General features: G+C 42.6%; 1 non-coding gene across 1 annotated transcript; it reads right to left on the reverse strand.

The window, feature by feature from the left end:
* Positions 1 to 8633: 8633 nt before the first annotated feature.
* LOC136511164 (small nucleolar RNA R71) lies at positions 8634 to 8741 on the reverse strand. Its single transcript, XR_010772655.1, has one exon. It is a non-coding gene; the product is annotated as a small nucleolar RNA R71 (small nucleolar RNA).
* Between the last annotated feature and the right edge of the window lie 6337 nt (positions 8742 to 15078).

The raw sequence follows: 15078 nt of genomic DNA on the forward strand, positions 1-15078 counted from the left end.
TCTTTTTCAGTTGTTGCATAATTAAGTTGAGGTCCTGATAGAGTTTTACTAGCATAAGAAATTGCATGATGCTTTCCATCTTTTGTTTGACCCTAATACTGCCCCACAATATAATCACTAGCATCACACATGATTTCAAAATGTAGCGACCAATCAGGGGTTGAATGATTGGTGCAGAGATGAGTGCTTTCTTAAGGATTTGAAAAGCATTTAAACATTCATCATCAAACTCAAAGGGAGCATCCTTGGCTAACAAACTTGTAAGGGGTCTAGAAATATGAGAAAAATATTTTATAAAATGACGATACAACCCCGCATGACCAAGGAAACTTCATACCCCTTTGACATTCGTAGGAGAAGGTAGTTGTTCTATTACTTCTATCTTATATCTTGGTCTACCTCTATCCCATGTTGGACACCAAGTGTCCAAGCACTATGCCCTCTCTAACCATGAAATGACATTTTTCTGAATTAAGGACTAAGTGCTTTTCCTCACATCTTTGCAAAACTCTGTCTAAATTTTCTAAGCAATCATTGAAACTTTTCCCATAAACAAAAAAATCATCCATAAAAACTTCCATGATTTCTTCTATCATATTAGAAAAAATAGACATCATGCACCTTTGGAATCAAGCTGGAGTGTTGCACAAACCAAAGGACATCCTACTATAAGCATAAGTTCCATAGGGACAAGTAAAAGTAGTTTTGCTTTGGTCATTCGAATGGATCAGGATTTGATGATAGCCAGAATACCCATCAAGGAAACAAAAGAAAGAATGCTTTTGCAAGCCGTTCCAACATCTCATCGATGAAGGGTAGCGGAAAGTGATCTTTCTTTGTTGCCTCATTAAGTTTTCGGTAATCAATGCACATCCACCATCCTATGACTATTCGTTGTGGAATTAATTCATCTTTTTCATTTTTTACCATAGTCATGCCCCCTTTCTTCGGTACAACTTGTACCAGGCTTACCCACTCACTATAAGGCACGGGATAGATTATCCCTACATGCAAAAGTTTCAACACCTCTTTCTTAACAACTTCTCTCATCGCATTGTTAAGCCTACGTTGGGGCTCCCTAGAAGGTGGATATGCTGGATCTATGGGAATGCGATGGGTGCAAAGGGCAGGACTAATCCCCTGAGGTCTTTGAGTGAGTAGCCAAAAGCAGAGCGATGCTTTTCTAAAATGGTAAGGAGCCAGAGGGTCTCGTCATTAGAGAGTTTATTACTAATAATGATAGGAGACTCCCTATCGTTGTTTAGAAAAGCGTATTTCAAACCTGAAGGAAGGGGTTTGAGCACAATGAGGGTTTTGGATGCTCTTGAGTTTCATCTAGAGGGAAAGGATCTCGCGGTTCTTCTTTGTTTTGGATGAAATCCTAGGCATATTCCTTTAGATCTTTGTTGGAAGCTTCCAGGAGAGAAGCTACCATAATCTATTTTATTGGACCTTGCTCGGGACTCAACTCTGTCTTAACATGTAATGAGCGAGTAATGCGAATAGACATGTTTATGCTCTTCCTAAGACTTACATTTATACTCTCCTTTCTTCCTTCATGTAGGAGTCTCTCTATTGGATGCGCTATCAAAAGATCAAACTCCCAAATATAGAAAACATAAAAACTAAGATACACCTTAGTTTCATCTACTTTGATAGCGATAAGGTGAAAAATTCCTTTACTAGGAAGGATTTGCCCTGAGAGACTTTTAAAGATTTTGGTTGTTGGAGTTAATTGAAAAATTTTAGGAAGGATATGTGCAAAAGATTTAGACATAAGATTTACTCCTACAACCGGATTATAAAAGGCATCGAAGGAGGTTTTACGAATCTGAACAATGAATGGAGGTAGAGGGAGAACCTAAACGAATGACTTTAGGAGAAATCTTGGATTCTTCCAACCACTCATTGCTTACGATTGTTGTCAACTCCTTCATAGTATTTTTAAGGAACTTCTCTTTGGTTGGGTCAGGAAGATGCTGGTTAGGTGCTAACTGGTGCTGAAGATTTCCTTATTGCATAATAATTTGAGGTGTTTCCAAAATCAGAGAATAGCTCATCCTCAAATTCAGACATATCTTCCAAAGGCGGAATTTCTTCCTCCTTTGGTGGTTCGGGAACTTGGAGGACAGTTGAGGCTTCAAGTGGTGTAGTTAAAGGCTCAGGCTCAACTATCACTAGATTCTTCCTCAGGAGTTTTCTCAACTACATCTTCTAGGGATATCATCATGAGCGCTAGGTGTAGGGGGTTTTCTAGGATTTTTCTAAGGATATTTCTCCTTTCACTAGCAGAGCAATGTAAGAAGGCACCTCTAGAAGATGTATCAAGAAGTTGTGCGGTCTCCCCACTAAGACCCATATAAAAGTGTTGTAAAAGCATATGGTCTTGAATGGCAAGGTCAGGGACTAGAATTGACTAGGTCGTTAAACATGCCCATGCCGCACCAAGAGATTCTTTTTCTCTCTATTTGAAAGATAGAACCTCTATTCGAAGGCTAATCACTCCAGAGGTGGGAAAGAAACATAAGCAAAAGCTAGAGCATAGAGCTACACAATCTCCTTGTACACTCCCTATGATTCAGGGTATACCAGTGTTTAGCTCTTCCCATCAAAGAGAATGGAAATAGCTTCCACTTTCAAGTTTCATGTGACATGCTACTACTTGCAAGCATGCACAAGTTTGCTCAAACTCTCATAGGTGGGTATATGGGTTTTCATCACCTTCTCCTGAGAATGATTGTTCCTAGACCAAATTTATTAAAGACGGATGCAACTCATAGCCTAGATGTAAGGATATGTTTCAAAGATTTCGGTGGCTCTAGTTGTGCGACCGTGGGAGCAGCGAATTGATTGATAGGCGTGATGTTATCCATGCTTAAAGATAAATAAAAGATACAAGGACAAACCTGGTTCGACAAAATCAAAGCAACCATTTCCCCGGCAATAATGCTAGAAAACTTGTTGACACCTGTGGAGGCACACAGAGACAAAATCCGTAAGCGCACGGGTATTGAAGTAGTTTTCACCCGGAGTATTATCGAGTATCGTATCCATAGGGAAACAGTGTGTGTGTTGTCTAACAAGTTTGTCCAGGGATAGCAATCAAGGTTTAAGGTATGAGTAGATAGGATTCCTATGGTTATGACCCCATGCAAAGCAAGGCTTATGATTCTAATATTCACTTTGGGACGCTGCTTAAACAGTAAAGCACTGCTAATTGATAACTCTACCGACACAACTACGGTCCAACTAATTTAAGAACTTGCTCAATTCGATATGGACTACAAAGGATAGACGGGGCTATCACCTCCTGCTGCTACCACTCAACTAGAAAGCAGGGAGCAAACACAGGTAGTCGATAGCCTAAGCACCACACTTATGCTAACGATTACTACTCTAATCCTAGCTAGCAAGAACTAGAGCACTCAAAAGAACTGTGAACCCGTGAACAAAAGAGTACAAAACTTACTTTAAATAGAAATCAATTACCAGAGGTATCTCAGATGTAGACTTGGAGAAGCCTAGATCTGCCAAAGTACAAGACGTAGAGGTAGCACTGAGAGGCCGGTACTCCCACCAAACTCTTCCCTCACTCTCTAGCTCACTAATTCTATTCCAAGACTACATCCTATAGAGGACTAATCTTCTCTTGAGAGCTAGCTCTGATTCTAATGAGGAGTATATGAATTAGGGTTTTAGGATGGCCCTAGGGAGGGGGGCAGGGGCTGGTATATATAGGCTAGAGCATCAATTCTGGACCCTCGGATCAAACCAACTTGAAAGAACGGCGTAGATGCAATCTAGGAGGTGGTGGAGAACCGACATTCGAAGGAGGGGTTGATAGGTGGGCTGAGGGGGCCAGGCGGCCGGTAGGTGGGGCTAGCCCCACATGGTAGCCACCTACCCCCGCTTTGGTGGTTTGCCTTCTGAAGTCTTCTAGAGTCTTCCCATGTCGGTTTCACAGCGGATAAACGTGATTTGTTTTGATGAATAGGTCCTCCTTGCTAGTTTTTTGGATAAACCCTGCTAAAACATAGATTCACCAAAACTCATGGAATTTATTAGTTTAAACCCCTAAACCTATGTTGGCGATCATTTTCATGAGTTTATACAAGTTATGTTGATAGTTTATGATTGATGTTAACGACCGTCAACACTGGGCTTGAGGCCCAAAATTGCTGGTGAAACCGGGTGGACCAACATTTGGGCCCCACCGAAGCCCGGCATAGCCCACCAAAGCGGTAGGTGCAGTCAGTGATTCTGGTTTAGAATCATGAAAGCCAAACCCTTCCATTTCTAGAGTGAGGGGGTTGTTCGGGGGTCACCAGTTGATCCTAAAACCTCTGGCCTCGAGGCTAAGTAAATCCTTCGAATGTTCGAATAGGCTCCAAGTGTCTTATTTCAGCGGATGTGTGCCCCTCCGAGGGAAACCGGAAAACTAGTCAGCTCGTGGCTACAACCAAAGTATGTGCTCTTGAAATCTAGAAAAAGAGTTCCATGACGTGCCCCAGCTGATCAGGCTTTGTCATGTCGCTTCCGGATAGCGGAAGACAACTGTTCTACCCGTTATTAACTAGACAGAATAGCATACACTACAGCCCTAGAGGCTTACATGTGTTCGCTATTCGCCCAAGTAATCCTTGAGCTCTCAGGATTGTTGGCTTTCGGAGCCACGAATGACCACACTTGGTCGGGGAAAAGTTTTAGATCGAGTCGCCTTGCAGAACCTGTAGTTACACTAACTGCCCATCGGGTCAGGGAAGGGGGCCCATAAAAATGCAAGGTCAGATTCGACTGAACAAAAATCTTGAAACCACCCGATCTAATCAGGAAATAGGTAGTAGTCTTCAAAATCAACAAAATTCATTCTTTTTTAATTAAACTATGCTTCCACTTACATCATCATGCTTATAATAACCAAAATCTATCAGGAACTGCTATAGTTATGATAAACCTTCTAAGTATAGGTTTGAATTTGCCACTCAAGCTATGCGCATCTCATGAAGTGTAGAAGTCAGACGAAGGTGTGCCTGTGACCATCACCCTGCCTTCAACCTTCATGAGTTTCGGACGACGCTTGGAAGATGCTTGTGGGAGTCCCACCTCACGGAGCTTCCTCTAACATCCAAGAGGAGGAGAAGCCCCATTAGGTGGGTAGCTCATGCCATCTTTTGTGGCATCAGCGAGAAGCGAACGGCATCGACTCGATGGTGTCGAGCCTTTGAATCGATACACAAGAGGACCTAGGTCGAGATCTATGGAGTAAAGGGTTTCCTAGCAACAGCAAGCTACCCTTTGCCCTTTGGGATTCCCTATAGATATCCTGACCTAGGGGATCTCCCGAGCAGTCGACCACCGATGAGCCCAGTCCACCGCGTCTTCGGTGACTCGGGCCACCAATCATATTGTTCCTCCCCATCTTCATGGAATCTCCTCTAACACCTAAGGAGAACAGCCGCCGACCAGTCCGCTGTGGAGCCCGATCTTGAAAGCCTTCTCCCAATGCCGGTGCGACCGCTGGGAATCACCATGAACCATGGCGCACAACCAGAATCACCACTCTCACACCATGTCTAAGGCTAAGGGATTTGGGGAAGAAATGAGGGGTGAGACTCACTGGCCTTCGTACCCCCTGCTTAAATAAGCACCCTGAGGATGGTAGTGGGGGAGTGGGTGGTTGGCATTAAAAACACACTCGTGCATCGAGAGGGTTTCCACAAAGTAGAAGCATGGGAAACAGAATGGTTCAAGTTTCCTAGGCACCACTATCTTTATCTTTTATAGGATTCAATGATGCGCATACTGATGCATTAAAATGGGTGGGAGACTTCCACCCGACGGAATCCCAACACTCGGGAAGGCATTACTGCCAGTCAGTGCAACCCGCACAGTTGTTGCAACACTCGGGGCCTTCTAATTGTATTCAAGCATCTTGGTACCCGAAGAAGAGCTCACCAGGGACCTATGGTACCCGAGCGTTATAGGGACTCATAGCACCCGAAGGATGGGTACAGCTCTACGAGCCTGTCATTAAATTCTACAGGGGGCTACTATCAGAGATATGGGCCTAGGATACCCTCATCGACCATATATCTGGCCCATCAACCAGGACTGGCTGAGGAGGAAGCCCACAGAGGACTAGGCGCAACTACCAACTTGGAGATCACAACATATCAAGGATATCTGATGCCATCACAGCTATCGTAGGATAAAACTGATTTGTTGTAACAAACTCAGAATCCAATCTGTAGCGTCGATCGCCCTCATTGTTACCCTACCCCTTTGCCTATATAAAGAGGGGTAAGGACTCCTACGATCATCACGTCCACCATGACACCATTGCCTCAATTCCAATCTACCTCATGGTTAGGAGCAACAACCCCTATAACCGAGCATATGAATACAAGAAGTAGGCAACTAGACATATGGCTTTTACTCGCTTCCCAGGGGCCCAAACTAGTATAAATCTCTATGTCTCATGTGCAACCATTTGGATCAATCTACGTGATCATGTTGCTAGGCATTACAGGAGCTAAATAATCTGATAGGTGTGTAGATGATCAGAACCTATGAAACCATGTTGCCATCTTGTTGACGATAGTTATCATCCATCATGAACCATCAATATAACTTAAAATCATGCATGAAAGTGATCACTGACATAGACTTAGGGGATAAACTAACAATTTCCATAAGTTTTGGGTTTATCTGTATTTTCAGTAGGGTTTATCTAGAAAACCATCAAGGTGGATGAAAATGACTAAATAAAATCACGCTTATCCTATGGTGTAAACAACTCTAGAAGGTTCCAAAGGACACCAGAAGACACTCCACCTGAAGCAGGGGATCGAAGAGGCTCTAGGTGGGTTTCAGCCACTCCCACCTACAGGCTGGCCGGTCCCCTATCCCCACCAGTTCAGCCTCCGCTTTCAACATCGGTTCCTCCACTGCCTCCTAGATTGCATCTATGTCGTTTATTAAAGTCAGTTTGATTCCGAGGGCTCATAATTGACGCTCCGGCCTATATATACTAGCCCCTGCCTGCCTCCCTCAGGGTAGATTTTCATAAGTCAAGATCAGATCAGAAATTAGGGTTTCTAGAGAGAAGAGAAAAGAGCTCCAATTCTTCAAAGTTCTAGTATAGACTAGCTAGCAAGATTTAAGTAGAGTTTGGGCATTTGCTCAGGATTCTGGATTCACCGTCTGGAGGCTGGCAAGCCATTGTATCTATCTATATTTTGTGACTTTGTGCTACTTTAATACTATGTTGCTATTTATTATGTTCCTAGTTTTCTCTAGTTATATGCTTGATATAGTCATGATTGATGATGAATTTATGCATATATTCGCAAGTGCTTAGCTCAATACTCGACTGAGTTAAGTGGTCGACATTATGTAAGCGTGGTGCTTAAATATTGTTTACCTACGGATGCACTCTACACACTAGTGTGACACTCTTGTTGAGTCCTTTGTAGTCTACTCCCTCGTTTGTAGAACAAGTAGAACCCAGTTGCGAAGGGAGTCAAGCTATGTTCTTGATCTTCCTTAGTAATGTTCCTTATGCATAGATACAGAGTTAATTATGCAATAGATGAAAGTGTATATACTTGGGTGTACAAAAGACTTAGTAAATAAGGAATGACTTAGGAATCTTTTACAATTAACTAATCTCCTGTCTAGCCATACTACATTTATGAGTATCTACTTCTATCTGTGGAATACTATCTATGCCTTATATTTATCATTTGACTTACCCCTGCTATAGCTTGAGAGTTAATTATTTTGTCATAAGTATGCATATTTAGTCAATATCTCTTGCCACCCCATCGCTCCTCCCTATGGATAAAATATAAATAACGATACATAGCATACTCCATGGGTGACATGCTACAATGGTATATTATCTGTGCGCTTGCGGATTACTTAGTATATATGAATTTACAAGTGTTCTCAATAATTACCAACCAAAGCATTTCTAGCATCATTGCTATGGATGACAACTTAGTAAAGAGTGATGCTAAGAAATGCCAATAAGCATTTCTGACGCATTGTTGCTAGGGAGGGGCACAAGGCTAAGAGAATTGATCAAATAAATACTTATAGACAAGATCATAACTTTATACCTCTGCTTTAGCAGGCTTACCCTTGTTTGTCTTTGTTCATATCTTATACAGGGTATTGTAGGATTGGTTCTGATTCACCAACAAATTCCATCAATCAGAATCAAACCAATCAAGAGGAAGCTCAACACCAGTTTTTGAAGCTATGGCTGACAAGGCTCTGCTGTGAATTCTCTGCTCTAAGCACTGAGAACATCCACATTGGACCAACACTCAAAACTAATAACCTTGAGTTTGAGCTCAAGCCAAGCCTCATCAACATGGTGCAAGCTACTCCATTCAGCAGAAAGGCACATGAAGATGCTAGTGCTCATCTTCAGAATTTTCTAGAGATAAGCAGCACAATCACCATCAAGGATGTTGCTCAAGACATCATACTACTCCACCTATTTCCATTCTCGTTAGTGGGAAGGGTGAAGTAGTGGTTATACACCAACAAAGATAACATCAACACAAGGGCAAAATGTCCAGAGGCCTTTCTAGCAAAGTTTTTCCCCTATAGGCAAGACCAATGCCTTAAGAGGAAAGATTTCCAACTTCCAACAACTAGAATGGAGAAACCATTCTAGAGGCATGGGAATGTTTTCAAGAATACATTTTAGATTGTCCTCATCATGGGATGGAGGATTGGTTGCTCATACAAAGCTTTTGCCATGGATTAATCGAGAAACCTCATGAACAACTCAATGCTACTGCTGGAGGATCATTTATGTCACTCACCCTTGAAAAAGCTAAAACTCTTATGGACAAGATAGCCTCTAATCAAGGCTGGTCTCAATGCAATATTCAATCATGCAATAAGAACGAATAAGTACCTAGAAGAGGTATGTGCACTATCAACCAAGATGGATGTCTTGTTAAATTGGCTTGAACAGTGAGCCAATTACAAGAAAGATCGTCAGGCTATTCAAGATGCTTTTAATTCTCAAAATGTATGTGGAGAATATTTGGGGGTTGAATTCCCTGAATATCAAGAAGATGCAAATATTAGTGATCAATAATTCTGCTCCACAACAACAGAGACAAGGATGGAATCAACAATAACAACGCTCAAATTCCCAAGGTAAGCACCCTAGGTAATTACTATAATTCTTCCAATACTAAGCAACCATCCTTCAGAGACTTGATCTTAGAACAAGCTAAGATTAATAAGAATATTTCTAAAAAGCTTGCTTTTAATGATAAGGTCATAGAAACCATAAATACTAAAATGGATAGTTTTTCTTCTGCCATCAAACACCAACTTAGCTATAATAAAAAGATAGAATCACAATTAGCTCAGTTGACCGTTGCTTTGCCTTTTGCCACTAACCTTGAGAAGGTCAACACCATAACCACAAGAGGTGGCAAGTCTACTCATGATCCTCTATATCTGACAAGGATGGGTAAGACATCGGCAGTAGTACAGGAGGAGAAGAAGGATGATGAAGTTGAAGGAGTTGAGCCACATGCACAAGAAATGATGCAAGATTTTCATGACATTACCTTTGTACCATTTCCACGTAGAAATCTGTAACACCTCGGGTGTTAGCCTTGCATAACTTGACTTGCATAACATGAGCATGAGCATCAAGCATTCATAAATCATCATTTACAATTGAAACATCTAATCGAAACATATGAAACATTGCTTGTTATTTCGTGTTTCTTGTAACATATGCATATGAGCATGTGCAAATAAATGCTAGTGTGTAATGTTGGTCACTATAACACCTTAGCTACACTTAGATTAACAAAAGGAACCTTGTTCATGAAGGCCACATTTCATGATCAAGCACTTAAGCGATATTTCATGTGTTGACCTGAATAGCTATATGAGTGACTACTACATGAAATGCTTAAATGACCTTGCAAATTGTTTAACATGCTTAGAGTATCATCATGAACAACTTTGGTATTTAGTGCTAGGGCTAGTTTGGTCATCTGGTAATGGTTTGAATATGTATCATGATTTCAAAGTGACATGTTTGACTAAAGTTGAACTAGGTGTTAGAGGCCTTGCATGGAGGAGTTCACTAAAGCAATGTTGTAGTGTTTGACATTAGGAACAACTTTTATTTTTGGGTCATCACATGATTCAGCTCCTAACATGTTTGAAATTGGATCACAAGAATCATCAAAATCCTGATTTCAACACTTAACGAAATTGCTAAGTCGTGAAACCCTGACAGCCTGACAAGCTGACCTTCAGGGCATTATAACTGGAGTTCGGGTGAGAATTAGAATGCGATCCTTGAACAACATTTGAAGCTGGTACATGGGTCTACAAATTCTATTCAGTAAGTTTGCACGAAGGAGCCACCGATTAGCCGGTAAATCAAGTTGAAAACGCGCTGTCAGGCTCGGCCATCGTGTTTCTGACGAAACTGAACGACGCGTTCAGTGGCCGACCGACGGCAGAGTTCGCGCGCCGCGTGTCCCCGGCGACGGCCGCGCGTCGCCGTTGCCCTGACCGCGCAGGCCACGCCACGCCCGAGCGCGCCTTAACGTCGCCAGCGCCCGCCCGAGCCATCCCGCGCTCCCATTTCGCTCCCGGCGCCTTCTCTTCCTCAGCAGCAGCAGCCGCCGAGCGCCCACCGCTCCGCCGTCGCCATAGCAGCGCGCAGCTCGTGCCTGGCCACTCCCGCACCACCGTGATAGCTCCACCGTCTCCCCAGCACCCCATTGTTTCTCCCCGTGCCCGCTGACAAAGCCCGGTAAGCCACCGCAGCGGGTGTAGGCTCGCCGGAGTTCCGCCGTGAGCCCCGTCGTCGTGGCCACGCCGCCACAGCCCTCCTCCCGCTCCGTTAGCTAGCGCGCTAGGTCCCCCAGCGTTCATAGATGCTTGTCCCCGCGTTGATTTGAACCACCGTAGCCCACACCGGCGTTTCACCGTCGACCCGCACCTCCACCCCGCCATGGCCGCCGCCGTAGCCGCTAGCTCCGATGAGAAAGCCACCCAAGTAGCTCAATCGATGCGCGAAGTCGAGTAGATCATCGTGTGATGATGTCACCGCCGGCGAGTTCGCCGTCGGCGAGCTCTGGCCGCGCCAGCACCGCGCAGCGCCGCTGCCCTGCTCCGTGTCACTGACGCGTGGGGTCCCCTGACCAGCGGGTCCCACCTGTCAGCGACAGCAGTAGTGTAGGCTAACTCATTTTGAATCCAAGTTTTTGATTTGTTTTGTTATTTTTGTATCTTTAGTTTGGTAGCTCCTAAAATGGTGAAATAAATATGATTGTGTTGCTTAGGAAGTGTAGTATTTAGGAAAAATATGTTCTTGGTGTCAACAGTAAGAAATTTCTGGAGATTTAAATAGGGATTTCAAATGTGCTTTTGAATGCATTCAAATTTGTTTATTTTATATCTAGAGTTCCTGTGCTCCAAAAATTATGAAATTTTTGTGGTAGGCTATTCTTGTTATACATGAACTTGGATAAAAATTTGAGGACCAGTGCATGTGTAGATCTATAGTTATAGATTTTTCTTTTATAAATAGTTAATCCTTGCATGAATTTTTATAAATTAATTATGAGTCCAAAATTCATGAAATTTGTTGGAGGTGATACTAGTACCATATGGATGTTAAGAAAAATAAGAAATCTGTTGCTTGACACTTTTCAATAGGATTTTCCATTTATGATATTTCAAGCCTTGCTTCCTTATCATTTTTGTATAGGATGTTCTACTTAGCAAAATGACATGAAATTTTTATAGTAGTCCTTTGATAGCATTATTAAGGCTCTGTAAATTTTTGAGAATTTATTCAGCACATCTGATATATATTTATTATTTAACCTAGATATCTAAATAAAATGATAAAGGCAATTTAATAAATAGTTTGGGCTTTGCCATTATATTATCTTAACTATGTTTGGTATGCTTAAACTGTTGGTAGGTTCTAGGTTGTCAATTTGTGGATGATTACATAAAGTAGAGGTGCTATTACTTTATATTGCATGTTAAATCATTTCCGGACTGATTCTAGAGTATGAGGAGTTACATGTTGAAACTGATGTAGACTGTAAAAATGGTTAATAACAAAGTTGTAGAAAATTTGATAAGCTTTCCAGAAAGTCCAGGATCACTAGATTTGGAATTGTAGAACTCCAGTTATGAGTGAAACAAGTAGATACTGTTTATGGCATAGTCGATGCTTTGTAGAAGTAGTTAAGTAGTAAGCGAGAAGAGATATGCACCTACTCAACAACGCGATGTACTTGTTAACATTATGCCTTCATAATACTCATACCATACTCATGCATCTAGGATCGGAGGAAGAGATCACGTTGCTGGAATTCGAAGAAGCAGAGGAAGGGAACCAGCAGGAGGATCCGCAAGCCGCAGCTCCCGAAGGCGTGGAGCAGAACCCTGAAGAGCTGCCGGAGTGCCCTGACCATCGCCCTACTTCCTTTCTGCGAGGCAAGCCCCGGAGCATTATAAGTCTCCCAGTAATTTACAACTGTTTACTTACGTATTTATGATTGATGCATTAGGTTATAAGAGTTGAATGAAACCACTTGATGCATGTACATTCCTTGTCCAGAAATTACACCTTTCACCGGTATAGGTCCAGGATCGAATATATGCTTAGCCATGCTTAGACCGGTAGAAGTCGGGTGATTTCCTGTCACCTGCGAGATATAGGTGGATACCGGAGCACGTTTGGTTATAATGGTTATCGTGGAAAAGAACCATGGTTAATGTAAATGGAGACCGGGCGGGATGTCGATAGAAAAGCAACAAGGCATGGAGGTCTTGGGTGTGGATCTATCCCCGTCTGTGTCGATCAAGGACCGTACCGTTGTTGGAACTTCTGACAAGATTGAACGCATGCCTCTCACTTAGCTGGCCGGATAATTCGTTCCGACCGCGAAGCCGAGTAATTCAACTCAGGCCGGGAATCGTTCTGTTGTGCGCTCCTTCCGGGGAACGATCAGACTGAGCCCAAGGGCAGGCTTGGCCTGAGCATCCTGGCATCTGGTGTTCCAGATTGTGCGGCGCGGTACGGACCCGCGAAATGTGTACCTGAGTTGTACCAAAGGTGACCTAAGACTATCGTGGCTGGTAGATCTGGGTTTGTGTTAGGAATAAATTCCCAGCTGGTAGAAATCGATTCGAATCGCCGTCTCTCCCGGATAGTGAGAAACTTGGCTAGCTCCAACATCGTAGTAACTGTGTTATGAAACATGATGGTTCAGATGAATATGGAATTACAATACCTGCTATGGTTACTATTGGATGCTTCTAAATGATATACCACATGTTTGGCACAGGATAGTTGCTAATCTAGAAATGGTTAGTTGTAATTAACTTGATAAAGGAATCATAATTGTACAACGGGTAATTGCCTTTTTCGCAAAATGTTGTCGAGTTACGTCCACTTCTACAGCCTTGCATGATCCTTGGAGTCATTTTATTTCTGGTTCATGACGGGTAAGTCTAGCTGAGTACCTTCTTGTACTCAGGGTTTATTTTCCCATTGTTGCAGATGGCACTGTGTATCATGGTTATTGCAAGAGTTGCTTCTATCCCGCTGTGGATGAGGAGTAAGCCTTGGGCAGGCTTCCTTAGTAATTCCTATCTTTGCTTTTGTGGATCGTGATCTGGTTTGGCACTGTATCAAACTATGTTGGAAACTTTATCTTTGAACTTATTTGCTTCCGCTTAATTTATCAAACTCGGTTTGTAATAACTTTTATTCGTACTCTGATGATGAAAAGTATCTGTGAACTTTATGTAATATGTGGCATGTATGTTGAATCCTGTACGATCTTGGTTGTTGTAAATCGTTTATCGAGACCCGTCGTGGTACTCGACGGACTACCGGGTTTATATGGGTTCAAGTATGACAGTGCAACCGCTTGCGGATTGCCATTATACTTGTATTCTTATAAATTGGTCGGTTCTGCGACAGCTGGTATCAGAGCAAGATTCAACGTTAATTGTCACAAGTGTATTTAAAAACAAAAGTTTTTGTTTTCCAAAAACCCTTCTCTAGCAACTATTAGTTATATAATAGGTATTTGAAATCTAAAGTGTGCCAATGATCACTTTCCTTATGCCCAAATTAAGGACTATTAGGTGGCTATTTAAGTACTAACATGGGGGTTTTTACTTCGTCGTCCATACGGCGTGCTATAGTATGGATGCCATTCACTTGAGTGGTAATGTATGGATCAAATGCCTCTACGCCAAGGTAAGATGAGTGTATGACCGCAAGATGTGAGCGTGCGGTCGGGAAGAGTTAGCTTTGGTACGGCTATGTATACATGCTTGCATGTGTATATGGTACGTATTTAATTGTGGGTTTAAATTCTTAACGGGTAGATTGATACGGAAGTATATGTATGGGTATGCATATATGAAAGTATTTACAATTACATTCTGCATATTTCATTATGGGTTTAGGGCTGAAATGAAATTTTATGCAGGTACACTAACAACGAAACGTGTAGCTCGACTAGTTACGCTATTTATGAGAGAACGTATGTATGCCACCGTGTCTACCGTTAGAAGCAAATTTTTCCTAAGTTTGTGAGGACGTACGGAACGAGCATGCATCATGTTAAATTACCATTCACATAACTACATTGTTCCTCCCCTTATAAAATTCTTACTCGGTTATGTAACTCTTATCCAGTATGGCATTGTCTCACCAAGGGTACATGTTAATGGTACAGATGGCACGCACCAAGCAGACTGCTCGCAAGTCCACCGGAGGCAGGGCTCCTAGCCGTCAGCTTGCTCCACGTACCCGTCAACGTCACACGTTCCTTGGAGAGTTTGGGATGCCTACACTCTTGTGGAGAGTGCTCAGCTATGTAGGTTATCCTGATGGAATGGAACCCCGCTACTTCTGGGCGAATGAGCGGTTGGGAGAAGGTCTCTTAGTTACTGTGGAGGCCGTTGTTCGTCCCCGAGGTGACGATTCTGAGTGGACAGGCTGGTGTTATGAGTCAACTGGTAGGACTGCTGAAG

This window comes from Miscanthus floridulus, chromosome 1 (genome assembly GCF_019320115.1).
Source record: "Miscanthus floridulus cultivar M001 chromosome 1, ASM1932011v1, whole genome shotgun sequence".
NCBI classification, from domain to species: Eukaryota; Viridiplantae; Streptophyta; class Magnoliopsida; order Poales; family Poaceae; genus Miscanthus; species Miscanthus floridulus.